Source organism: Haemaphysalis longicornis, unplaced genomic scaffold, assembly GCF_048455015.1.
Source record: "Haemaphysalis longicornis isolate Haplotype H1 unplaced genomic scaffold, Haemaphysalis longicornis Haplotype H1 scaffold_14, whole genome shotgun sequence".
Lineage (NCBI taxonomy): Eukaryota > Metazoa > Arthropoda > Arachnida > Ixodida > Ixodidae > Haemaphysalis > Haemaphysalis longicornis.
Genome location: NW_027526245.1, coordinates 47,138,632 through 47,165,234, shown reverse-complemented (window position 1 = coordinate 47,165,234; position 26,603 = coordinate 47,138,632). Strand labels below are relative to the sequence as shown.

At 44.8% G+C, this 26,603-nt stretch overlaps 1 long non-coding RNA gene across 1 annotated transcript; it reads left to right on the top strand.

The window, feature by feature from the left end:
- The first annotated feature begins 342 nt into the window (after positions 1 to 342).
- On the top strand, positions 343 to 26,603 carry LOC144165076 (uncharacterized). The gene is made up of 3 exons (XR_013321337.1): positions 343 to 648; positions 12,487 to 12,538; positions 26,305 to 26,603. It is a non-coding gene; the product is annotated as an uncharacterized LOC144165076 (long non-coding RNA).

Genomic DNA, 26,603 nt, shown 5'->3' with positions numbered 1-26,603 from the left:
TCTTGAAAACAACGGCAATTATATGAGTTGAACGTTTTGCCATGACAAGGTAAACACCCGCAGGCAACTAAAACAACCAAAGGTTTCTTTCTTTACAAGACGGACTAAGTTTTCTTACAGTTCAGCCGGGCGTGTAAAACTTTACAATTGTTTAAAGTATTGACGTCAGAGGCTACAAAGCTGTACGTGTGACATTAAAGAGTGTTTCGGTTTCCAACAAATGTTAGGCACCAAAACGACTACGATAACTGTTTAGTTGTTGACGAAGAGTCAGTAGAGTTTTCCGCTTATATATGAAATAATACGCAAGAATAATGATGAGTTCAGCAAAGGCTACGTTCCTCTATTATAAATCCCGACCCAAATTTCTGTTCCAAATAAGGAAAGTGGAACACCTAAAAATATTTTGAATTAGACAGCGGATAAAATAGATATTTTAAATTGGCAAACTGAACCCCGTAAAACTGACCGGTTATTTCAGCACTTAATATCTGTTTCGGTGTGTACATCTTCCATTTTCAACTGCACAAACGAAGCTACGTGGCACTTGAATTTGAGCGCTGCGTTGGTCCCCCCGTGTACGTTGAGGATACTGTTTGTGCGAACAATGAGCACACTCCACCTTGCCCAGTTTATTATTATAGCACTGTGAGTATTGTTTTTAAACGTATCTGAGCGAATGCTTCCAATATCATACCTCGTTGCGTAAAGTTACCATTTAATACGTTTCTTTAACATATTGAACTTGTTGAGTTGAGAAAATTATTGATATTGGGCAAAGGGGTAGAACCTGTAAAAAACCAGTAAAATATTCATCTGGCTGCACCATTCAGAACGTATGGCACTTTTTCTATACCGCTGCTAAACTGACTCCAAAAACGATTAATCTTTATGCGTGTTCCCCCAGTTCCTCTTAGGGGCAAGGAAAGCCTAGAACATTGTGCCATGGGTATTTTGCTTTGAACCCAGAGTTGTTGTCTACTGATTTTCGGGCTCTTTTTCGGGCTTTTACCTTTGTACTACAGGCACTGATTTGTGGATTTGCTACTACAAACTTCTGCTTCAAATATATATTATCAGATGCGTTGCTTATCGTAAATGTATACTACTAAGTAAACCTAAGCTTTTTGCTTTGGCACAGAGTTTTAAAATGTAATAGCTTTTCTTTATAATAATAAGTTCTCGGGGTTGATTAAATGCCTTCGGTCATCTACCTAAATCAGCTGTATCTTATCCGTTTGTTCTTCCACGCAAATACGTCGTGTGCGTAACTCGTCTAGTCGTCGGAGGTGTTTCTTTTAGCAGCGAGCGTCTGAGGTTCACTGAAGTGCGACGGAGAAGTATGCACCCGTTGCTTGCGCTCAGCTGTAGTGGTGGTGCATCTCTAAATCACGCCAGTTCTTAAATATTTTCTACAACCAGGTATAGGCGGGAGTGCGCCGCGAATTTGTCCTAATATGCCTGTTGTCTAGGCATGTCGTGGCAAAGGATCGCGCGAAGCAAACAGTACTGCCTAGACGGGCGTGTTCACAAATTGAGCATAAAAATTATGGATAGATTTTACACATTCTGTGCCCCTACGGAGGTATCTGCTCCCTGCGAAGTACAAACAGTTTGAGCACGGTGATCCTGCGCGGCAGGGTGAAAGTTTCTACTATCTCGCCCTCCTCATCTCCTGCTGGGTTTGTAGTATCTTGTCCCGGTCACCACGAAAGAACCGTTGGGCGGTAGAGGTAGAAAGCTTTGCTTTAAAACCTGCGACTTCGGAAACGGATCCTATACGCAGAGGAACACTCTTGGCGAAGCGACCCAAATGGTCTACAGCAGTCAAAATCCACTAAAGACAAGTCAAAGTTGAAGGCAAAAAGGTCCATAGAGGTCGATGCCGATGACTTCGAATGGAGTAGGAGGGCAAGGAAGATGCTGTAGCATTCCTGCAGGGGCTTCGGTCAGGCGTTTACGAAGCTCACAGGCAGAACACGATCCAACATATTTTGCGAAACTGGTGCAAAGTCCTCGTCAAACGCACGGGCTCCCAATGTGGTCATAAGTTTTTTGAAAGTGAGATTAACAGCCACAGGGTCGTCGTGGAAGACTTCCAATATTTTTTTTCTGAAGACAGTGAGGGATTACTGGTACCTATCTGCCGTCTGTAGGGAAGTAACTGTAAAGGTAAAGCGCCCCAGCATTCAAGAGGCGACACTTTAGATGGCGGGGTGAGCGAGCACTAGGTGGAGAAGCGGAACGGTGGAGTTGGTCGATGATCTGTCAAAAGTGCGAGTCGGTTCGTTGGAGAGATAGATGGTTTGATGAAATATCTTGTATTTCGCACCGCAAAGGCACCAATGCCAGCGTGAGTGAAGAGAAGGCAGGGGACGAGGTACCCGCGGGAGCGGCTGTGGGCAATAAAACAGGGCATGAGGATCAGTGTGTGTTTTGCCCTTCTTGTAAGTCACATACATTCGTACTGCTGTAAACGGAGAACTCAGGGCCCCAGGCGCCTCGATAAGCTTTTGCGCGAGTATAACCAACAAAGCGTATGATGGTGTCTTATTGCGGAGAAGTGGCGCCATAAAAATAAACGCGAAATTTCTTCACTGTCTAGCGTGCCTAGCGTGGGTCATATCCTCCAGTGCTCCGGCTTCTCGGAATGGTTTGCGAAACTCCCTCGGCCGATATATGCTTGTTCACATTCTCAAACAATCAGGATTCTATTGACGACTTTTTCAGAAGTTTTTACAGCCTTTTAGTATATGTGCAAGTATTGGAAATTGTAAGAGCCTATTTTGGCAGCGTGCTTTGCCTGCTCTGTTCATATTTCTCCTCCATGGCGCAGACCGCCTTCTGGAACATTACCCACCATTCCCGAGTCCAAGTGACGCTTCCAACAGCTTCCGGTTTTGCGCTTCTGCTGCTCTTCCGTAGACATCAACTTGGGAAGGGAAACTTTGGCTTTCTTTCGGACGCTTGGAGCATTTATTATTATTCTGTTTATGAATTACGTAGTGAGCTCGCGGGTGGAAAAGCTTGCACAAGGCATCTGGCGGAATTCTTTTGTTTACACACGTAGGCTGATACGTCGCGGTAAACGAGAACTACACTGGTGGAGTCACCGGCCTTACGGGGTAACTATATGTATGAGCACCTATGGAAGCCTAAACGACATATGAAAGTTTAAACTTTGCCGAAGTCATTACGTGCACGCGCTTTGAGCACATTTTATTTCGTGCCATATTGGGCACTCACAACACCAATATCGAGGTTTTTTGTGTTGTATTTGATGGCACGACCTCTCGTGAGAAGACGGTACTGCCTTCCGTTCCGACCTAATGTACCCTAAGCTTTTGTAAGCGTATTAAACAAGCCGAACGGTTCCACTATCTGCAAAGAGACTTTATTTACTGCGGCATTTTGTGCTTGATCTTCCTACCGTGATTATTTAGGTTGTTTATCGTCGCGACCTGAAATTTCCATGAAATGACACCTATGCTGTGACCGGTTTTCGAGAAGTTTCGAAAGATTATTGTGAAATTTGAGGTCGCACCTGCTCCACCTGGTCCACCGTGCATATTATTGCACTGCGCAGTTCATTCTTCCGATATTTGCCTTTAGTTTTGTTTTCTATTGCTTGAAGGCGTTGTTGCATGTAAAAGCTTTCTTGGTTTTTTTAGGTTACGTGCTGAGCTCTGCCAATCGCGCGTAATTCAGTGGGGATACAGGGGCCTGGCGCGGCCCCCTATTTCCCAGCGAAAACTACCTTCTCTCTTGTCTAAATGGATACAAAAAACAACGTTTATTGTATCAATATAAATGTATCACTTTTAAAAATAGGCGTATTACTATTTATTCCTCTCAAAGTGTAATCGTCTTTCGTATGTACAAAGGAACATTATTGCTGTACGATGTATTGCCAAATAAAAAAGGTATTTTACATGTCTACTCAAAATAAAATGTTTATTTTTTCGTGTTTATTTTTATGAAATCTTTATTGTTATCTCTCTGTTGTTTCTTCAAAGTGATAAGCCCCATTTCTCGTATTGAAAAATATTGGCTCAACACACGCACGTTCAATGTACATGTGGTGATCTACATTCCACTGTGTACGAACGTGCCTTGCTTGAAAATATTTCTGAAACCCATGTTTTGTTTTTATAAAACTGCGCAAGTTAGAGTCACGTTAAAAGAAGCTATAAAAATGTATTACAACGGGGAGTAAATTGAATGAACAAGACTTTGGTATGTTCATTCTAGACACGAAACATATTTCTAAACCAAAAGAAAGTTCAAAAAACGTAAAAAGCTTTGACATTTTTTGCACCAAACGTAGGCAGTCGCACAATAGCGCAAACCGTAACAATAGTGTTTTCAGTGTATTAATACAAAATAGCTTTAAATGTATGTAATACAAATGCGCGCAAATACACCCTGTCATGGTGGTTGGAAAACGAAGTTGTAAAGGACACCCCAAACGATTACCTATGTGACGTCACTTGGATTCACACTAGTGGCTCTACAAAGAGTGAAACCAGACACAAATGAAAGGTAAATAATGATGTCCTTGATTACATCAAAGAGTAATTTTTTAAGGTGAAAGCAATGCAGGATTCATTAACGGTGGTTGGTTAAGTTGTATTGATGAAACAAGTTAGTAGAAAATCTTTTTATTATGAAGTAAAGGAAGCTCAGACCAAGTGTTAGACGATCTCACTTCGCCGTCTGTGTCGCTGCTGATGGAGGCGAGGACATCGGCCGCAGAGACACAGGAATAGTGACATGCCTTGCATTGGTGTGAGTTTTATTTAATTTTTACAACTCCTTGCGCACGCGTAAGGCACGCCGTCAGCCGCTACACCGCTATGGGTGGAGCCCACAGTGGCGCGAGAGATCGCGTGGCATTCAATGAGAACCAGGAAGGGGGGGGGGGTTGGAGGTAATGCCAGCGATGTGCTTGGTTAGTGCACCATCTGTCTACCCTCTTTCTGCCTGCACTCGTAACTCAATAGGTAAGTGAATAGGCTCTTGCTATGTTTGTCTATTCGTTCCGGGATCGATTCCTGGTGGTCCCAGTACCTTTTATTTGTTCGCGGGAGTTTTCTGTTCACACCAACGGTCGCGTTAGAAAGCTTGGGGATAGAAGTAAAAAGCTTCCGTTTAAAAAGAAGGCACAATTCCAAATACGCAGGAATATTTCTTCAGCCTCCAATAGAACAAGGTACCTTTGGTTTATTATTGCACCCACCGAGAAAGTAGCAGTGCCGCTGCTTGGTTTGCTCTCCTTACTATCTACAAAATTTCTTTGAAGATGGAAATAAAATAAATAAAAAAAATTAAAATAAGAAACGAGGTAAGACATAAACAGGCGCCAGTGTATGTATATGTCTGTATAAGTATCACCTTGTTTCTTTCGTCTACGTCTAGTTTGCGCCACGTTTTCTTCTTCCTAAAAATATGTACCAACTAGCTCAGCAACAAGTTTTGTTGACCCGTATACCAGAGTGCAAAGTGTTTATACAGTGAAGAGGGGAGGGGAAGATCAAAAGAACGCCACACAGGAAGGTCAGGTGGCATGAGTCCGAGGAACAAGCCGGGGGTACGAGGCCACGCCATCGAACAGAGCCATGTCAGACTTGGCCGGAGTGGACCGACGTGGCATCGGCTCCTACTTCCGCGTCGTACCACCAACCTATGCTTTGGTGGCCCCAGCGGCAAACGTTGCCAGCGGCGACGGTCGGGCGCCTGCGTACAGCGAGCACGCACCATCAACTAACGCCTTGGCGGTCCCCACGCGGCGACGTTCCCGGAGCTCCCCGGGGCTACCCGCATCCACGGCGACGGCCCCGAGGCCAGGGGTTGCTTACTGCTACGAGGGATACCACGAGGCGTAGCTGAAAAGTGGTCCACCGGTTGACTACCACGCAAAACTACATCGGCACCACCGCCACCGGCACCGCGGCAGAAACAACTACGACTACAGCGTGTCACGGCCACGCTACGGGTACGACACGTCAGCGCCGCAGACAGCGGTAGGCCCGTCCGCTAGGGACTTGGTATTATATGACTACTGTTGCTAGGATTGTTAACATGGACGTTGTATAGACTGGAACTAGGACGGTTTGCTTTATTAGGGACTTCAGTGTAGCGACTTTTGGTTTGGTTTGCGCTGCCTGGGTTGTTGGCTTTTCTGGGTTTTTGTTAGGGATTAGTATTTAGTAATTTCTTTGGTTGAGTCCTTTGTTTGCTTTGTTGTTTATTTTGCTTAGGGGTTGGAGTTGTGCATAATAAATGTGTGCTGTGGTACATGTGCCCACGACTCTCCCATGTCTATTCTTCTGAGCTGGTCGACACGTGCCACAAAACATGACAAATATTTGGCGAGCCTGCCAGGATAGATTTAACCTCGCCCAGGATATTTACATTGGGCCCATTCACGTGTCTGACCAGCTGCGAGAATGAATTGTGAAGGGGTGTTGTGAAGGGGAATTGTGAAGCACAAACCAAACCAAAAGTCGCTAAACTGAAGTCCCTAATAAAGCAAACCATCCTAGTTCTAGTCTATGCAACGTCCATGTTAACAATCCTAGCAACAGTAGTCATATGGTTCCAAGTCCCTAGCGGACGGGCCTACCGCTGTCTCCGGCGCTGACGCGTCGTACCGTAGCGTGGCCGTGACACGCTTGTAGTGGTAGTTGTCCGCTGCCGCGGTGCCAGAGGTGGTGGTGCCGATATAGTTGTGCGTGGTAGTCACCCGGTGAACCGCTATTCAGCTACCCCTCGTGGTAGCCCTCATAGCAGGAAGCAACCCCTGGCCTCGGGGCCGTCGCCGTGGAAGCAGGTAACCCTGGGGAGCTCCGGGAACGTCACCGCGTGGGGACCGCCAAGGCGTTAGTTGACGGTGCGTGCTCGCTGTACGCAGGCGCCCGACCATCACCGCTGGGACCACCAAAGCACAGGTTGGTGGTACGACGCGGAAGTAGGAGCCGATGCCAGGTCGGTCCACTCCGGCCCAGGCTGACGTGGCTCTGGTCGATGGCGTGGCCTCGCACCCCCGGCTTGTTCCTCGAACTCTGCACCGAGTCCAAGGAAACACATGCCCAGACCAGTCACAAATGGGTGAAGTTGCGCGTTGAGGCCGGGGATGATATCGAGCGGGGCCGTATCGCCGGTGAGGTGGTAATGGCTACAGAGCGAGTGAGTGCTTATCTTCAGCCTTGTGCACACTATAGTTAAAGGGTGCGCTTTGCTCGTAGTGCTTGCAGCATAGTGTTAAGCCTTGGGGCAGGTTTTGTACCCTAGGGAAGTCGGATAGGGGTCATTTGCGTCATCAGTGGTTGGGCCATTTTACACACAAAATTTACGCAAAGAACTGCGTCCTACGCCTTTTGTTCTTTAAGGGGGCGTACATATTCGGCATTTCGATGGTTACTCTGTTAAATCGTTGTGTTAAGCTGTTGGCCGAAGGATGGTACGCGCTTGTATTTTGCTGAAACATGCCGCAGCAAATTGCGGACATCTTCAAGCAGTTCCGCCTTCAAAGCCGTTCAATGAACGTTAATATCAACAGCGGGCGCACCACATCGAAGCAGCATCATCGAGAGGAAAAACTGCCAACCTCATGTGCTGCATCCCACAAAAGTGCGTTTTAGGCGTACATCTTTGTTTATACGTTGCAACTGCTATTCATTGTAGCCAGATGGGAAATTTGGAAACGCTCCGAGTAAGTGCATGCTACTTGTCCGAAAGGCAAGCTCGCAACCTCAACGGGCCACATGAGTTCGGCTACCAGTCAGGCGTTTTTTTTTGTCCCAGGAATTCACGACACTCTTACATAGTGGCGCACGGTGACCTGGAGTTCTCATCAGTATTGTTACGCTGTGGTTTGGCCAACATACGTCCGTAACCGGAGTTACCGACGCTGTGCTCGTGATGTTAAGCTTCATTCCGCAAAAGTTTGGCAACGACAAATGAGTAGTTACTCCCACATTACATGAAATATCACCCATAGAGAACGCCGCTACGCCTGCAAATAAAGAACAGCCGTCTGGCAAGTGTTCTCTGCGCGACTGTATTGTAGCCTTGCAAAAATCAAAGACGGATCTGAGTTCCGCCTTATCGTGCTCCTGCTCCAAAATTGTAGGTCCTTCCACAACGACGACGAGCGTAGTTGCAGCAAGGTGACGGGCATGAGGACCTCTTAAAAGGCAGCCTGCTTGCGAATGCCGCTTTCTGGATTTGTACACGCTGGTCACGTCAAATTCCGGGAGCATTAAACTGAATCGCCTTACCTGGCCACTCTTGTTCTAAAGGTTCGTGAGGAGGCATAGAGAATGCTTGGCCCTCACAACCGTGAAAGCACGTCCATACAGGTATCGATGGAAATAAAGGGTGGCCGATGAAACAGCAAGGCATTCCTCCTCGGTGTCCCAGTAGTTACTCTCCACTCGTCGCGTCGTTCTCATTGATTAGGCGATGGCTCCTTTACAGCGGTCTTGTCACAGTACGCGAACAGCGCCGACCCCCCCCCCCAATTGTCACGTTAATGTGGACGGTAACAGCAGCATCTTTTTCGAGCCCAATAGATACGTGTCCAGTATTCTCTGATGCGTTGCTAGTGCTGAACAATAAAAAAATAGACACGTTAAATACCTAAAGCCAGTAAGGAGTAACGTTGGCGGTCTTTTTGTGGTTAAGCTTATGGAGTGAAATCAGCCAGTATCACTTTGCAACAGGAGAGCTGTTGTTACTGGTCGTAAGTTCGGTATTAGTGCGCGCCGAATACTCTTCTAGAAAAGGCCGAATGCTCGTGCACACGTTGCTGCAGCGCACGTTGGTCATACTAAGCATACGAACCTATGGTGATTGCCAAATATTGGCCAAAAAACTCGAGCCATGGCTGCGTTCTTCGAGCGTACGGTCGTCAAGCCAAGCATACCCATTTACAGAGATTTGCAAACATTGCCTACAAAAACACTTCAGTGCTCGCCGGATCGTAGAAAATTTGTTCAGATGGAGTAAGACACGTTGCAGCGTACGCCTTTCATTCATTCATTCTCGCGTCGTCGTGCGCATGAGCTCTGTAGCATAGATGAGCCGCGACTTGAAACTCGAAGCTGCTGTAGGTGATTATTCAATCCACATGGCCCAGCCGCGGACAGTTCGCCCGGCAGAGGAAGGCATCTGCTAGAGACGATAAGTCGTGCTTTGAAAGTAGCGAGCAAAAACGTCGAACAAAACGACCGTCTCACTCTGGCTTTGCTCAACATAACATCATTGAAATGGCATGCCGCCGACGTCAACCACGACACCACAGCGATACTAAAACTCACCTTTTAGCTCGTCAGTTATTCCCTACATCAGCTTCGCCATTCAAATCTTGCACGTGTACGCAAGCTTCCCTGAATGTTTTTGTGCCCTGGACACAAAATATGGCTTATATCCTTATCAGTCGAATGAGACGTCCATCATGGGGAGAAGATATAAGTATTTTGTGGTTATTTGGTGCAGTATGCAGGAATGAATGCAGAGTCTCGGGGCTCCGTGCTTTTATTTCCCCATGAAGGCAGCGAACACCCATGGGCTTGTCAACAGCTGAAACACGCCACAAGCAAACATCTAGTCGACTTACTGCCATATCGTATTCCGGTCCTTTGAGTGCACTCGGTAAGGATTATCGTAAACGGGCCTTGCAGTTACGATGGTAATTGTATGGTGTTTCAACAGCTCCGTTTGGATGACACCCGACGCCGAATCGATGCACTCTCAAAAATGTGGTTGATTCCTCTTGCATAGGAATCGCTAAACGCGAAAGTGAGATGTGCCTTCCCAGGATCAGTTGAACATTCATTATGCATTGATATGAACATGCACATCGCTAATTTTATTTAGTCTGTATGGCACAGTTTTACTTATGAACGTTAGGAACTGGTGGACACTGGATTGCACGCGCCTGGGCACTGCGTAAACCCGAATGAAAACACGCGCGCTTGCAAGCCGTGCAAATGACACCGAATGGGCTGTGTGCAAATCGCTCGGTGAACTCACGGTCCCCTGCAGCACACGAGCATGATCGCCTGCTTCGTCTCCATACGTACCGCGGCTAGGAGAAGTCTAAGTAGCTGGAGATGCCGAACGCAATCAACAAAATGGCAAGGCTCTTGGATACTTTGTGTGAGTTATACTGAAATTGCTGGAAAGTTTTGTCCGAAATGGCACGAACGTAAATTGAGTGGTTATACAGGAAATCTGGTATTGCGATGGAGGCGCCAGTTTTATATGTGGCCTGGTTTACATCGTGACAATAAAGACACCAGTGGTCGGCAGTACTCATGACGTCTGTCATACGAATTTGGAGAGGAAAGTATGACTGTGTGCGTAGCAACGAGTTAGAGTGATGGGCTGCTAATTACGCTGAGGGATTTCTTGTTGGGGCCAGCATTCAGCTGGCCGGAGCAGCAGGGACACAATAGTCCGGGGCGCCGGAATCGTGGATACGAATGGAGCATTAGAAGTGGGAGCCCTGGCCCAGAAGTCTGGGGATGGTGATTTTGTCTGCGCTGATGGTAAAGAAAAGGCGTGTCGGATTCTTCGCGCGCTGTACTCGCGGCAGATTCAGGCGTAGGTTTGAACGAGACAGTGCCGAATTTAGTGGCCTCTTTTCTCGAACCTATGCGGATTGCATACGAACGTCCAGTGTCCACATCCATGGCCAAGATTCAGCACATGCGCGATGAGCGTTTGGTGCCCATGCCGTCGCATTGGAGTAGGCGCTTCTCTAGTGCCCCCTGGATGGCAGAACAACCCAGAATTTACTGGTGAACCATGCGTAGTGGCTTGCGTTGAAGCATCAAAAAGATGCTCTATAACGGGGTATCTGAAATCGCACATTTTATTTACTTCTCGCGCGTGTGGGTAAGCTACAATGAACAGATGGGCCATGTACTCCGCCAAACTCTAAACACCCTTGTTGGAAATTTATATGCGCAGTACTAGTGGACAATGTGCATGGTCGCGGTTGTCGACATGTGCCAATATCTAGAGCGCATGGCAACAAAAATGTCCCCATGCCTGTAGGGCGTCTTCGCGGTTGTGAAGCCAAGTTTACGCCGAAGAATATTGCAATACAGTCTAGAATGTGAGGATGGCATTCGCCTGGTTGAATGCAGCAATGAATTCCAGATGATTTTTGCTAGCAAAGCTAAAATTATCCTAATGAACGACGAAATACATGTGACCACAGTTGCAGACTGGGGAAATAATGCAGGCGCCCCGACGCCAAGCTTCCAAACCTAAGTTTTTCTAAACGAACCATGCCTCATCACAGAAAGGTTTTATTGCTAGATTGAATAGTTGCCGTCGGCATGTTATCATTAACACACGATTCTCTTTACTCGTATTTCAAACCTGTGGAGCCAAACATTAGCCGCACCTGCATTTGCTAAGTGATAGTTTGTTTGCAAAATGAGTTTAAAAGGCGTGATGCTTTCTTAAACATTTATGGTAACCGATTGCCGTAAGCTGTAAATAAATAATATATGTACCTCTAGCGAGGGTATGCTAACAAGGTTTTAGGAATTTTCAACTATGGTTGCAAAACGCTCAATTTCAACATGCTGTGCACGTTTAGCTTCATTGATAAAGTTTCTGAGAAATACATTTCTTTTCAAAGTAAATACTTTGTGAGTATCAGTTGTGGAGTAAATGTAGTCGAGGATATGTCATTTTACCTACAACCACTAGTTCCGTGCTTCACCAACCCAATCATGTGTGACCATGAAGAAGTAATTTCTGATCCCTGTTTGAGCCCTAGGTCACACGTGCAGATATATTTCTAGAACCAGAAAGTTAACGCTTCCACTAAGCTGAACCCCATTCGGACGATTTAAAATACAAATCCTGGATATATTCTGGTTTCCTTCATTGTGACTTAAGAAATACATCAATGGCTTTTTTGCAGTGTCTTGGTACAATTTCATGGTGGCTTTTCTAGAATATATGGCTTATTTGCAATTTAAGAAAGTTGTTTTGGTGGTCATCCGTGTTTAATCGGAAAACGTCAGCTGCGGCAAAACGATAAATTGTTGGGAATGTTGCTGCTCCTATTGAAAGCTAATGGTATGACAAAGCCCCACTTAGGGAAAAGGTACTTCAGTTGTACATATATAAGAACACTACCTGAATAACCTTATAGACCTTTGCAGTGCAGTCATCGTCTATCCAACACACAACAACGTCAGTGCGATTAAGCTTACTTCGTACTTTAGAAACACAGTAGTTGTGGCGGACTACTTTGGGCAGGAATTCAGGGAGTAAAGTTAAAAAAGAAATTATTTTTATTGTGAACAATTTCTTTAATATGTATGATATATCAGACGTTCGCAATCCGGACAATATACCGCCTGCGAATAGCGGCAAGTGAATGCCTCAGATTATTTCTCCGGCATAGAGCAACATTTGATATACCTCTGCTGATTTTGTCTTCTTTATTTGTAGGAACATCACTCTTGCCTGTGCTTACTGGATGAGGATTCCATGTCACCAGCCTGTGAGTGCCTCCTCAAACGATCTTTTAGCTGGCGTATTGGTAATGAAAGCTCCCTGAGGTGACTTCAAGGGTCTTTTTACCCAAATGTTCACATACTGGCTGAACGTTGAGAGAACAAAATAATCAGTAAACAAAGTAATAAACGAGGCTGTACCCCACTTTTTGGAACCCTGTCGTGATATAGGTGGCTGTTAACCTCTCTGTCTTGCACTAGATTATATATTAGTAAACAAGCACAATTTTTTGTGCAAAACGTGCGCGGTATAGGAAGAAAATTTTTGTTATCATTTTTCTTTCTAACAACTGCATCATCATTTAAAGCAATCATAAAAGGCAGCATGATGCCAAAGATACCACTACACTAGGCTACAAAAAAAATTATTTGCACCTATAATAGATTTTCTTATAACTTTTTATCGGAGAATGCAATGTATTGGCGATGGTGCAATTTATTGTAAGAATCGGCATAGTTTCTTTGTGTAGGGATATTTTTCTTTGTATTGTGATAATATTAGTTGTTGTAAATATCTGTACGTTGGCACAAAAAAGCTATTTATTGTAAAAAAATTACACACATAAACATCATAAGGAATACCCAGATAAACGTGGTGCCCATCGACAGTCGCCGTAAAGTGCTGTAGGACGTCGCAATGTTGATATAACTAATAAACCAGGGTATTCGAAAAGCCAATCAAGACATTGCGAATAAAATGCTGCCACCGTCTTTAATGAGCACGTAGGATGAGGACACAAACATTATTGTCATTGATCCTACGTTTATTCGAGAAAACGATGGCCTATCAACTTTCGGGCCTTTTCAAAACTTACGAGTTTACAGGTGACAGGAAATCGGTAATTCTGGAATGTGCGCTAAGCAACTATTTTTTTATATGTGCCACGCGCAACTATTGCCGAAACAAAATTAATTGTAGCGCTCAGGGGTAGGCAGAAATGCCACAGAAGCATTCTAGACGTATCTCTACTACCAGGGCATACTTTTCCGTGCAACAGCAATACGGATAAAATTAGGGCCCTTCCGCTCTATAAAGAAGGACTACCTCCGAAGCTTCGTGCTATCCAAGGATTGCATCAAACAAGACACATTTGTTTGTCATTTGGGATTTGAAAATCTTCCTAGCAAATTAGCTGAGTAAAACGTCCAGGGACTCCAGCGTGGTTGTGTAGATATTACATGAAGCTGTCTGTTTCGCTCCCCCGAAGTAGGCATTTTACCGTTTGTGTTACACAACTATACGCCAACTGAACCACTCAGGACATCGAACAGGTGGCATTGGGGCTTCTGACGTCCATGTTTAAACCTCCCGCTAGCAGAACAGACTGTTCATCATGGACACCCGAAGGCACACTGTGGCGTGAAATACACCATCAAAAATGTCGCTCGGAGAGCCTTTCAAGCTAAAAGAGGATTATGGGGTCACGCCCGCGTTCCAACCGAGCAAGTGGCTCGTGAACCGGGAAGTAGTCGCAGCTACTACCTCCCAGCGCTGGAATGTTATGCAGCAACAGTGGCGCGGGCTTTCGCCTCTTTTTAGTCCGTTTGTGCACCTGCGAAGTCTCCGCAATCATCCGATAAATGCGCTACCGCCGCTTCCGGCTTACAGCCTACTTGTTAAACAGAAAAGGGAAACCAGCGAGCAGAACGCAGGGCAAGAGAAGGAGGCACACACACAACACCGCTGAACTAACAACTGGTTTATTCGGCAGAAACACATCACATTTATACGCCAAAACCTGCGCGCGCGCACACTTTTGAACAACGTGAAGAGCTGAACTATAAAGATAAGAATCCAAATTTCTTTTCCGTGATAACAACCGAAGGATCACTAACACGCAACTCTGTTTATTCTTATTAAATACGCTTCTAGCAGTTCGCGCTCACATCTCGTTTTCCCCGACCGATAGTGCTATCGAGGTGAAACCGTGGGGTGCAATTCTGGCAATCTTTCACATGCACAGCTAGATTGCTTCCCGTGCCCGAGCCTAAGGTTCCTCGGTGCTGCCTCAGGCGTTCATTTAGGCACCCGCCAGTCTTCCCAATGTATATTTTTCCACCGGACAATGGGATAAAATAAACCACCCCCACTGCGCAAATGGTGAATCACGTCTAGTGGTTAGTTTTGCAAGTGTCAGCTTGCCTCTTCCCACCCGAGATTTGGGGGCACAGACCAGAAAGTTTGCGGGGAGCAGAGAAAACCATGTTAACACCATATTTTTGAGCCACTTTTTTCGCCCGTGGGAAGTCTTGTGGAAGTAAGGGATGGCTTCAAACTTATTTCTCCATTCTTCCGCTGGGCAACCAGGCCTTGCAGTAAGTTTTTTCTTCGTTTTCTTACCCAAGGATTCACCCACCGCCAGCAAAACCTGAGAGGGAAACCCAGACGCCTTACACCGGTCAACCTGTTCTGCCAGACTTTGGTGCATCACATGCGGGCAACTTTTATTCACAGCATTCGTGAAACACAAATTTACTATGCTGCGCTTCACCAACTTCGAGTGCGCCGAATGATACGGCAAAAGCGCCTTTTTAGACCGAGGGGCATATTTCCAACACACGTGTCGGTCGGGTAAAAAAGATATTTCTAAATCTAAGAACCTAATGGTCTGGTCACAACGCACCTCTTTGTAATATCCAGGTTCTTGGAACATGTACTAAAAACAGTTAAAATCTGGTCTGCCACAAGCGTGAGCTGGTCAGTTTCAGTTAAATTCAAAAGTACTAAAAAATCATCAACATACCTAAAAACCTTAACCACCCGTGTGTCTCAAAGTGCAACCTGTAGCGCCAAGTCCCACTTGGCTAAAAAAATGTTACAAAGAACAGGCGCGACACAAGAGCCAATACAAATCCCTCGGTTTTGCACAAAAAACTTGTCGCCATGCTGTACAATCGTTGAAATCAAGTAAACTTTTAAAAGCTCTAGAAAAGAATCCAGCGTGATGCCGCACGCATTCTGGAATGAAACAATCCCGGTTGCTTCAATTAGTTCGCGCACTGCCCTAAAAAGTTCGTCATGGGGAACCGAATAAAACAAGTACACAAAGTCCACGGAAAAGGCTGCATTGGCACTGGGAAAACCCTGTTGAAGGCACTCAACCAGGCTCATTGAGCTCTGCAGCAGAAAAGGGTCTGTAGGCACCAGGACTTCTAAGGACTTTTTCAGGAAACTGTACACTACTTTCTGCCAGGAGAGTCCTTCTGTGACGATCGTCCTGAGGGGGTAATCAGGCTTGTGAGTCTTCGCGGTGAAAAACACTCGCAGTACACCCTGTAGGCTACTCCGGACTTCTTTTTCCAGCCTCTCCAAATTCAACCGGTTTCGAAGACTCAAGCTAATGACTTGGCCTTACGCGGTTTTAAGTCTGACTCCCTGAAATTCTTGTCGATAGCTTCAGTCGCTTTTATCTTGAAATGAGAAGAGGGGAGAACAACAAACCCACCTTCCTTGTCGGCTTGCAGCAAGGAAAGACCTTCCTGTTGAAAGTGGGTGACCAAAGATCGCATATTCTTGCTCGTCCCGTGGCGGCCAGTCCAGGTCCTCCTAAGACAATCCACACACTCCGAGACGCAGTGGGTCCTCCCAAAAATGGGGCCTTATCAACCACTCTGTGCACCACAGCTAGAAGCTCGTGCTTTCGGGCCCGTGGCTCCAGGGAGTACTTAGGACCCATCTTCAGGATGCTGTCAAATTGTGATGGAAGGGAGGCCCCTTCCAGGTACATCACTGGTGTGCCCGCTGCTTGTTGTTTCGTTTTCTTTGGCAAGAACCGTCGGACGTCATTCCAGTAGGTTTCAGTCAGCAGTGCAGCAAGACGAAGACGCTCGCGAAGCCGGCTTGAAGCCGCCCAGGGATGCCCGATCTGAAGGCAGAAATGTCGCAACCAATCCCTCAGCTGTCTTATCTGGCGGTGCAGCTCCGACTTGAGGATTGCACAGACACGCTTCCAGTGTCCTGAAGAAGGAGGTAGAGGACCGAAAAGCAGGGAAACTTCGGGGGGCCGAATGCCACATCTCTGGTAATGTGATAATGCTCGTGCCTTGCACGTTGTCAAAGCTACGGCGCTAACGCAGGAAGATAAAAGATCCGGAGAAGCATGAAGACGTAGAAAAGAGCCCAAAGTACAAGTATAATAGTTCAAGAGAGTGAATTGCTGGGCTAGTTGGTTCATAATGTTCAGAAAAGGGGAAACCAGCGAGCAGAACGCCGGAAAGAGGAGGAGGCACACACACAACACCGCTGACCAGCTCACGCTTGTGACAGACCAGATTTTAACTGTTTTTAGTACATGTTCCAAGAACCTGGATTTTATAAAAGAGGTGCCTTGTGACAAGACCATTAGGTTCTTAAATTTAAAAATATCTTTTTTACCCGACCGACACGTGTGTTGGAAATATGCCCCTCGGTCTAAAAAGGCGCTTTTGCCGTATCATTCGGCGAACTCGAAGTTGGTGAAGCGCAGCATAGTAAATGTGTGTTTCACGAATGCTGGGAAGAAAAGTTCCCGCATGTGATGCACCAAAGTCAGGCAGAACAGGTTGATCGGTGTAAAGCGTCTGGGTTTCCCTCTCAGGTTTTGCAGGCGGTGGGTGAATCCTTGGGTAAGAAAATGAAGAAAAAACTTACTGCAAGGCCTGGTTGCCCAGCGGAAGAAGGGAGAAATAAGTTTGAAGTCATCCCTTACTTCCACAAGTCTTCCCATGGGCTGAAAAAAGTGGCTCAAAACAATGGTGTCAATATGGTTTTCTCTGCTCCCGGCAAACTTTTTGGTCTGTGCCCCGAAATCTCGGGTGGGAAGAGGCAAGCTGACACTTGTAAAACTAACCACCAGACGAGGTTCACCATGTGCGTAGTGGGGGTGGTTTATTCTATCCCATTGTTCTGTGGAAAAACATACATTGGGCAGACTGGCGGGTGCCTAAATGAACGCCTGAGGCAGCACCGAGGAACCTTATGCTCTGGCACGGGAAGCAATCTAGCTTTGCATGTAAAAGATTGCCAGAATTGTGCCCCACGGTTTTACCTCAATAGCACTATCGGTCGTGGGAAAACGAGACGTGAGCGCGAACCGCTAGAAGCGTATTTAATAAGAAAGAATAAACAGAGTTTTGTTAGTGATCCTTCGGTTGTTATCACGGAAAAGGAATTTGAATTCTTATTTTTACAGTTCAGCTCTTCACGTTGTTCAAAAGTGGGTGCGCGCGCGGGTTTTGGCGTATAAATGTGATGTGTTTCTGCCGAATAAACCAGTTGTTAGTCCAGCGGGGTTGTGTGTGTGCCTCATCCTCTTGTCCTGCGTTCTGCTCGCTGGTTTCCCCTTTTCTGAACATTATGAACCAACTAGCCCAGCAATTCACTCTCTTGTTAAACAGTCATTGGTGTGGGGAGGGTAATACCAGTTGTGATACGGGAACAGCGGTGGCAAGGAGGAGCCCCGGAGAGGCGCTAGGAAAAGGTCTTCATTGGAATAAAAACTGGGGGAGCGGTGTTCGGCCTATACTGCTTCGCAGTGAAAAAAGTGCAGCAGAGGCCATGCATAGCGTTCTGTTTAACGGTACATAGGAAGCAGGCGAAGTAAAAAAATTCAGGAAGGGTCATACGTTGCATTTGTCAAACCGCTAAATAGCGCATAAGAGCATTACAAAGGCATGGAGGCGGGCTTACTGCTTTGTATGCCATCTTCGTCAACCTTACTGGCTAATGTTGAGAATGAGGTGGGTGTTGATATTGTCAGGAAGCCAAAGATGACGCAGTTGGCTTGAAGGAATAACAAGTTTTTTGGGAGAAACTTGTGCTCCCCTAACTACTCGAAAATACACAGGCGGTGAAGCAGCAGCCAACAAAATGAAGTGTACCGGTGAGTGCCGGGGAAAGCTTTTTACCTCTGCCAGCCAACGATTCCTTCGTAGCTTACGCGACAAGAAAGATTCGTGGTGAAAAACAGCGCAAGGAACCGAGGGACAAAAGAAGAGTGGACGACGCACAGTGCTGAACTCGCAACTTGCTATCTTACTTCGGTTCATTTCTAGTACATCGGGCTCTTTTATTTGTTATAACACATATAATTTGAATAACGCAGCCAAACTCGCTTCGTTGATTGCTATCTGCAAGTTGCCGTGCCAGAATTGCTTCGTGGTAGGCGCCGGATACAATTTGCCCCAAGTCGTCAAGACATGGTACGGTTTCATGGATCCCACCATCGGACATTCAAGTAAGGTGTGCAAGTCGCAGTGCAACGAGTTGTATTGTCAAGCCCGGTTTTTCCGGGATTGCTTCGCGCAACCTGGTCTGCGTTGAGCAAGACCAAGCACGAAAGCCTGTTTCAGGAGTGGAGGTCAACGGCCGAAGAGTACACAGAGCAGCTTTGGAACAACATTAGGCCGACTGTACCGCTACAAAAGAAAGCCAACCCTCCAGAAGGAACAGTCGTCCTCATCGGGGATGTGAACCTTCAGAGAACCACCGGGAGACCTTGAAGTTCGGACCCAACTTCGCCTTCGAGCCTACGTACAGCCGACCAGAGCATGTACCAGCTGCGAGGACCATCGCACGCCAAGCCAATGAGTATGAACGCCCAAGGTTGTTATCCAAGTGTGTTGATGTTTAAACTAAAACTTAAGAAACCAGGTTACGTCAGAATCCTTCCCGCCCGTTAAACTGCGTTTGTGGTTGCCAATGAGCTACATGTTATGGTTGCAGATAAGGAAGGGTGTTTTTGTTATCTTTACTGAATCAGATTACTTTGAACAAGCGTTGGCTGCTCTGTAAAATAATTTCAAGAACGTAGAGGACAATCCGAGCTAGCTGAAGGAAGGAACAATCGCACTAATAAATGACCACCATCTTGAAAAATTAGTGTCGCCTGTGAGGAAGGTAAAAAACAATGTCTTAGAGGTGTTCTTTGCAGCCAAAACGTACAAGTTTGAGGTACCTTTCCGCGCAATACTATCTGAGAACAAGGCATGGCATTCGCGCAGGTCGGCATTTCTACAGAAGCACTTGAATACACTAATTTAGAGAGAGAGACAGAGAAGTCCGAATCGGTTGTGAGATACATCGAAAGACATAACCCTGGTGCTCGTCAAATGCTCAGCGCAAACGTAGAAGATTTGTACTACGCCATTCCGCATGACGAACTTCTAACAACCGTCAGGGAATGTATAATTGAAGACAATGATAAAATGAAGTTCATGAGCAATAGTGGCGTACGGTTTTTTGCTTTATCTTAATTCCACCCTTTTTGAGTGGCGAAATGGGATCTGCAAGCAAAACAATGGAGTTTGCATGGGTTCGAAGGTGGCCCCAGTGCTAAGTACTATTTTTCTGGCAAAAGTTGACAGAACTCTGGAAAAAAAACTTAAGTAGCGTGTGCACAAGAGTGTTTAGATATGTTTATAATTTTCTAGTTTTTACGGAACCTGGTCATCTCGTCTGCAGGGTACCTCACGTAATGAAACTCTTTGACGATTGTCGCTTAGGCCTCACGTTTACGCTCGAGCTCTCAAAAGAGAATGTAATTGAGTTCTTGAACCTGAAGTTGTTTATTTAAAGAAGTCATGTTGGTTGGGAGTATAGCCCTAGGTCCAGGAAACCAGTGCTCAATTTCAATTCAGGGCATTCCAAGATTAAGACTGGCATAGCTGTTTCTTCCTTACGCTGCGTTTTCGCCAAATAACAAGTTCATCGGTATGCCAACAGCTTTTCTGAACGAGTAGCCAGGCTGACGTAGGCCGGGTGCAACAAGCATGTGATGCGTCTTGCTGTTGACAAAGTAAAAGTGTGGGTAAAATTTGGTTCCGTAGCTCCTAGAGATACACATTTCTCGGTCATGCCATATGTGCACGTGTTGTACAATGGCTTAAAAAATGTTCCAGGCCGTTAAAATATAAACGTCCGTTTCTCGGCGCCAGATAAATTACGAAAGATAGGTAGTGTAGTAGATAGGAGATTGGCAGGTATACCTACACGTGGAAGCTGTGGAGTAAAACCTCTGTCAACTTTCGTGCCCTGTAGTATTGGTGTGATGTACGTGATTCCTTTTGTCTGCGGTCAAGTCTAAGTCGGCCATCCGGGCCGATGCCTTAATATTCGACTAATAGAGCATAGACGTTCTTTGAACGGTGATGACTATTCATACGTCACACAACGGTGCACAAAATGTAAAGGTTGTTTCCCTGTTTTTGACGACACAAAACTAGTAGCTAAACATAAAAACCAGCATGTACGAGAGATAATAGAGGCTTTTCATATCAGTAGAAACGAGGACAAGTGCGTTAGTGTTTCTTCTGTGCTATTACTTGACAAGGAATTTCAATTTCTTATCCGCTAGCAGACTGTGTAACTTCTTGGATGCCGAACTTTGTCGCGTGCCATAACGTTAAAGATGTCAAATTGTTGTCCCTCACACGCCCTGTCCGTGTTATCTGGTCACACGATAGTATGGTTTTTTTGTATAAATATGTGTGTTGTTTTTTAATACACTTTCTAATAAACATGCGAGTTCAGCGCTGTGCGTCATCCACTCTTATTTTGTACCTGTGTTCTTTGCTCTGTTTTTCACCATGAATCTTAATCTGCACCGAATGGCCGAACTTGTCATCTTACTTCGGGACAAGGAACTCCGAACGCGGAAAGGGAGTGGGAGGGCAGTTTTCACTCTCGGAGCACAGTGTAGATGGCGTGTTTAGCGAACGCTGTTTTTGGCCTGTTCTGACGTGCTTCGCGTTCATTGCGCGCTTACTTCGCACGGCTTGATTAGCATGTTCGACAGCACATTGCGGGCAACGCGGACCCGCCGGAATGAAGTGGTCATACAGCGAAGATACGTAGATAGGTTTGCAGGGTGGGAAACCAAAATGTAGAGACCACATACAGACATCTGACCGTTAGAGAAACGGTACCTTTTGCGCACTGACTGCCACGAATAGACTCGGTTTTATAAATTGGTGGAAACGAATTCGGTGGTGTGCTAACCAGTATTACAAAAGACGAAGGAGCAACTGGTTCTGAATAATCGCGATTACGAAAATTCCCTCAGCTTTCTCGAAATTCTGAAACTTGATGATCATGATTGGTGTTTATTGGCGCAAGGCCAAGGAGGGCAAAGAGCGTTCGAAAAGAAGTTACTTCATGGTTGAAGAAAATTGATTACCACAAAAAGTGAATACCCCCATCAGTGAGTGGAATGACCTAGCCATAACAAAAGTGCTGTCATAATGTGGTGTATTCCTGTTGAAATGGGTTCACTTGTATTGCCCACCCTGCTTGGACCTAGTGTTCCAAGTATGTTAAAATAAATAAAATAAATCATTAATAATAAATAACAAAAACGTGTAAACTGGACTTAGAAAATCACTTAAAGATAAAGGTGTATGGCTGGTGTATAAAGCCAGATTTGAGTATGCATGATAGGAAATGAGGATGGAAAACTTTACACCTGACAAGTATTTCAGAACATATTTGACCGGGACCATGGCATCGTAACCCAAAAACAAGAGTGAATTGTGTTGTCTGTATAATACAGGGAAATGTTTGTGTCGTGTTGAGTAAAGTGCGTTGCATGCGATTATTATGAGGACTACAAATAGGGCCTCTCCGCACCTGCTGCACATTTTCTTGAGGATCCCATTGCATGTGTGCATGTGTGCATGTTGCATGTGTGCGCCCTATCTGTAGCCTAGCCAAACCGGCTTCTGTGTATTTCTTGCATGTGTCACTAGATAATGTAATGGAGTACCTCCACTAAGGCACGCAAGTCAGGAACGGCATATATTTTTTGCTCTTATAAGCGTTGCCATATTGCCGCATCTACGGCCTCGCCGTTACCTTCGAACGGGTAGTTTATGATCACTACGGAAGATGCAGGAAAATGGCATCTTTGAACACACTTTTACAGCTGAAATGGTGTTGCACGCGTTATCTCTGATTCACATTCGGAATGGCGCCAGTCTTGCGCAGCCGCAGAGCAGGAAGAATAAGCTAAGACTACAGAGTTGGCCGAATAAAAGGCATAAAAAACAGAATAGGTCCCCCCATGAAATGTCGCTGTGTAGGAGCTTTTGTCGAGAGTACAAAGGCTCCTTTGGTGAGGGCAGTAAGACCTGCCGTTTAGTTTTGGCCAGCTTTCGGAATCCAGTTAACTAACAGTAGAGTATTCCCAACACAACGTGTCAGTAGCGCATGTCTTACAGAAACCGGAGCCACAAATTTTGCAACGAATGCAGCTCGATCCAACATAGAAAGTTGTGCTTCATGAAGCGTCGGTCTAATTATATGCTTCTAACTTTGCGGTCATGGCGCATCGCATCCATTCTCTATGTTTATGTTTATGGCCCACCTCGTTTACAATTTAAACCCCGGTGAATCGTCTCAGAGCAGCTCATTACAAATCAATTTTTTTGCTTTTTGTACACCTAACGCCTTGCAAAAAACAATTTACAATTCCTGACAACTGCCTCCATTTTAATAACGCAAGAACGGACTCCAGCGCCCATTATAAAAAATGATCAAACCCATTGGAAAGTGTCTTCACAGGCGATAATTTAAATCCTCGCTAAAACGGTAGGCTAAAGACGTCATTTGAGGGATTCAGCTACACATTTAAGATTTAACATTTACAAACCTTAAAAAATTCGGTGGCGGCCACATAATTGTTTGTCCAGACCGTCAAGGAAACAAGGCAACGTGTAAACTGAAACAAAAACAGCACATAATATTTAGTTGTTTGTGAAAGAAGGTGTGAGGGTTTTATTTATTTGCGGTTTATGAAAGAGTAGTTCGACAATTTAAAAGGATTTTTATCTTCCTTTATGCTTACCCCAACACCACCCTTCTCTAGTATTCCACTTAAACAAGAAAGCAATATCTTGAGTACAATTATGGGCACAAAGCACCAAGAACATTTTCCAATAGATGAAAAACGCTACACCCCCTTTCTGTGTCTGCATTTATGCACTCAGAAATCACCCTCCAGGTTTGAAAAATACATAGAGTTACTCTAATGGTCACAGTATTCCCATGCAAGTAAGGAGCCTTGTGCTGTGGTACATAAGTTTATTCTTACACGCTGCGAATGCTCGACCGCACTGTAGTTTTGTAAATGCATGCTAAACATTACTACGGTATTCCATACAATTCTTCATAAAAATTGAATTCTGTATATGGTAGGGAACCACACCTCATTATTACATGACTAAAAATATATATAATCGCACAGACACCGTGATAGAGCTAAACGATGCCGGAGACCGCACTTTCAGGGACACCTGCGTAATGGTCTTGGAAGACATACAAGAAATTCAAATACCGGTTAACCCTCCCCCGAAGAGCGGAAAGCTAACGATTAGAAACAGATTAGGACAAAAAAAAACCACAACCTCGCCAAAAGTAAGTAAATCGCCTAGGAACTTGGTATTTTTGTAGGTGGAATCAACAGTCAGGAAGACAGAGAAAAGGAGAACTTTTCAAGAACTTAAGATCAAAGCAACAGAGTGCTTTTTAGTGAATTTGTATTACACATGATGAAATTACTCTTAAACATGCTCTCAGAAAGCCCCGTAGCTATGCTAATCGTAAATTATGAATCGAAAGCAATGATAACTACACATACAGGAAGCTTCATTGCTTTTACATACAGTCACAGCAAAACAAGTATATGAATGCAAACTATAACCGCGAGAAAAAATCCTGCAGCGAATAGATATCGCTTGCGAGGTGCTCTGCATAAATTCTAAGATAACGAATATTAGGCTACCTCTACCACGTAAATCGATAGTAAAACAACATTCGCAATACAGCGATGTCGTATTTTGAAAAAGAAAAACACCTTTCTAACCTAGCGTTAGCTCTTCACAGATGTAGGTTAGGCCTACGCACCAGAGCACCAAAGTTGATTGGGGTGACGCCTCAGAACGGAAAGCGAGCATCACAGATCACGAAACAGAACCGACGGAAGGTGTCTCGCTCACTTGTTCTGGTGGTCTTCAATATAAATGAGAAACACCTTGCTAGGTTCTTTTGCCCTAGGAGAAAGAAGACTCTGGCTACGAATGTAATGCCGCGAAATGTAACTGGTCCGTCAAATGGGTAACAGCGCGGTTATATGTACACTGGTTTGGAAGCAGTAGAAGGTTATTGACCAGATGGAAATGACAAAATATAGCATCGGTAGCAAACATGGACCCAAAAGGCGCAAGACAGGGGCTACTAGACGTAAATAAGATAGGTCTTAATTTCTCAGTCGACCTTAAGAGCCTACTGATGATATACACAGCCAAGAACTTTTGTCAGGAAACCAACAATCTGATAGACGCATAAAATCTTTTCACTTACCCCTAAGTAATCATATCTAATCAGACTACTTAAAACCTGTTTATAAACATCCACAAATTTCTGTGTTGCGACGACGAGCCTCTTCATTACACGGCTGTAATTAGTGCCACTGCTCTTTATGTTATTCAGAAACAAAATCGGCAACGATGGGAAAGCAGACAGCTTTCCTAAAATCCATACTCAAACAACGTTCTCGTTCTTTCTCAGGCAGCCTTTTACACTGTCCTGCAAACGTCGTGTACGACAGTACCTTGGTAATATTTGTAAAAACCACTTGAGATGCACTGCTTGCTCACAGTTTTTGGCGACGTCCTTATTATAGGTGGTGCCATTTGAAAATAGCTCAGTTTTTCTCTTATTATTTTCGACATACTGTGTTTTTGTAATGATAAAGAGATTTTATGCTTGCGGATTACAAATTGGAGCTTCATGTATTTTTTGTTTGGTCAAAAAACATTTACCGGTGTGTGCTTTGTAGATTGCCCTTGAAATAATGTCTTCGCTCGCATTTGAGGTAGGTGTTATTTGGAATATGGCGTTTGTACACCAGAAGCCGGCCGATCAATATGTGCAGTACTAAAATGTTCACCATAGAGATTTATATGATTGGCATTTATGTAAGCTTGGAGTTTGGATCTCTCTAGACACCACTTTGTAATTTTTATGACGGGAACAATGGCTCGAATCTCCAAACACCAATGCAACCGTTAACACCGAATTTACAACACAAACGTCTGTTTAGTGGCCCCCGTTTTGATCTCTTGTGTTCAGACAGTTTCGTGCGGATTGTAGAAAATAGGTCCTAGGTGCCAATTCCTCTTACAAAAGGTATTTCCGATGGTTTATCGCTTCGGGTTTCAAGCTCAGAAAGAATATAAATATAAACATTGTATAGACCGCGTTGTAAAACTTGCATTTCAAAAAACCTTACAAACGATGTAAGGTTTTCTAGGGGCTTTTTACCAGGTGTGTTTCAATTTACGAGCTGAATAACATTCGTAGGCCTTCAATAATATCTTCGCTAAGTTGTGCTTTATGTGTATGTTTTGCGAATAAAGCCGAAAATATTGGTACATTGAGTAATTGCCGGAGGGTAGAGCTCGCAGAAAGGCCTTTTTTGTTCCGAAATTATTTACATAGTACTTATTTCTTATAAAATTGCTCTGTTCTTCCGGTTAGCTGCCCAGAAAATTAACCGCAGTCTTAATTTGTGGTTTTATGCATAAAATTCCTTCTCGGTAATTAGTAATTTTTAAAGCCACAAATTTTAGATTGGATGGAAATAGTGCAATAGTTACTAAAATTGCTAATAAGTCCACCTCTAAACTACTACCTTCTTTTTTTTCATCTAAGAACTAAAATTCTAGCTTTTAAAGTAAAATGCTATGCTTAACATGATGCCTGTATGTTTTTTTACAGTGCTACACTCAATCCGTGAAACCGTGTGCTTCTGGATGTCACTGCATAAAGGCTCAACGTGTTGCTTTCGGGATGGACGGCCTCTGCCAACCAAAACCTACGAAACCTTTACCAACTACTCCAAGTACCACTACTACAACAATAAGACCCTTAATCCCAAGTATTGTGACACCTGATTTGACTGACGTAGCTGGTTGCTGACCTTCACGTGCTGGTGGTTTCAATTGTATTATTCAGTGGTTTATGACTTGTTTCTGTGTGTTTACACAAAATGCCCGAATAAAACACCTCAGCCTTTT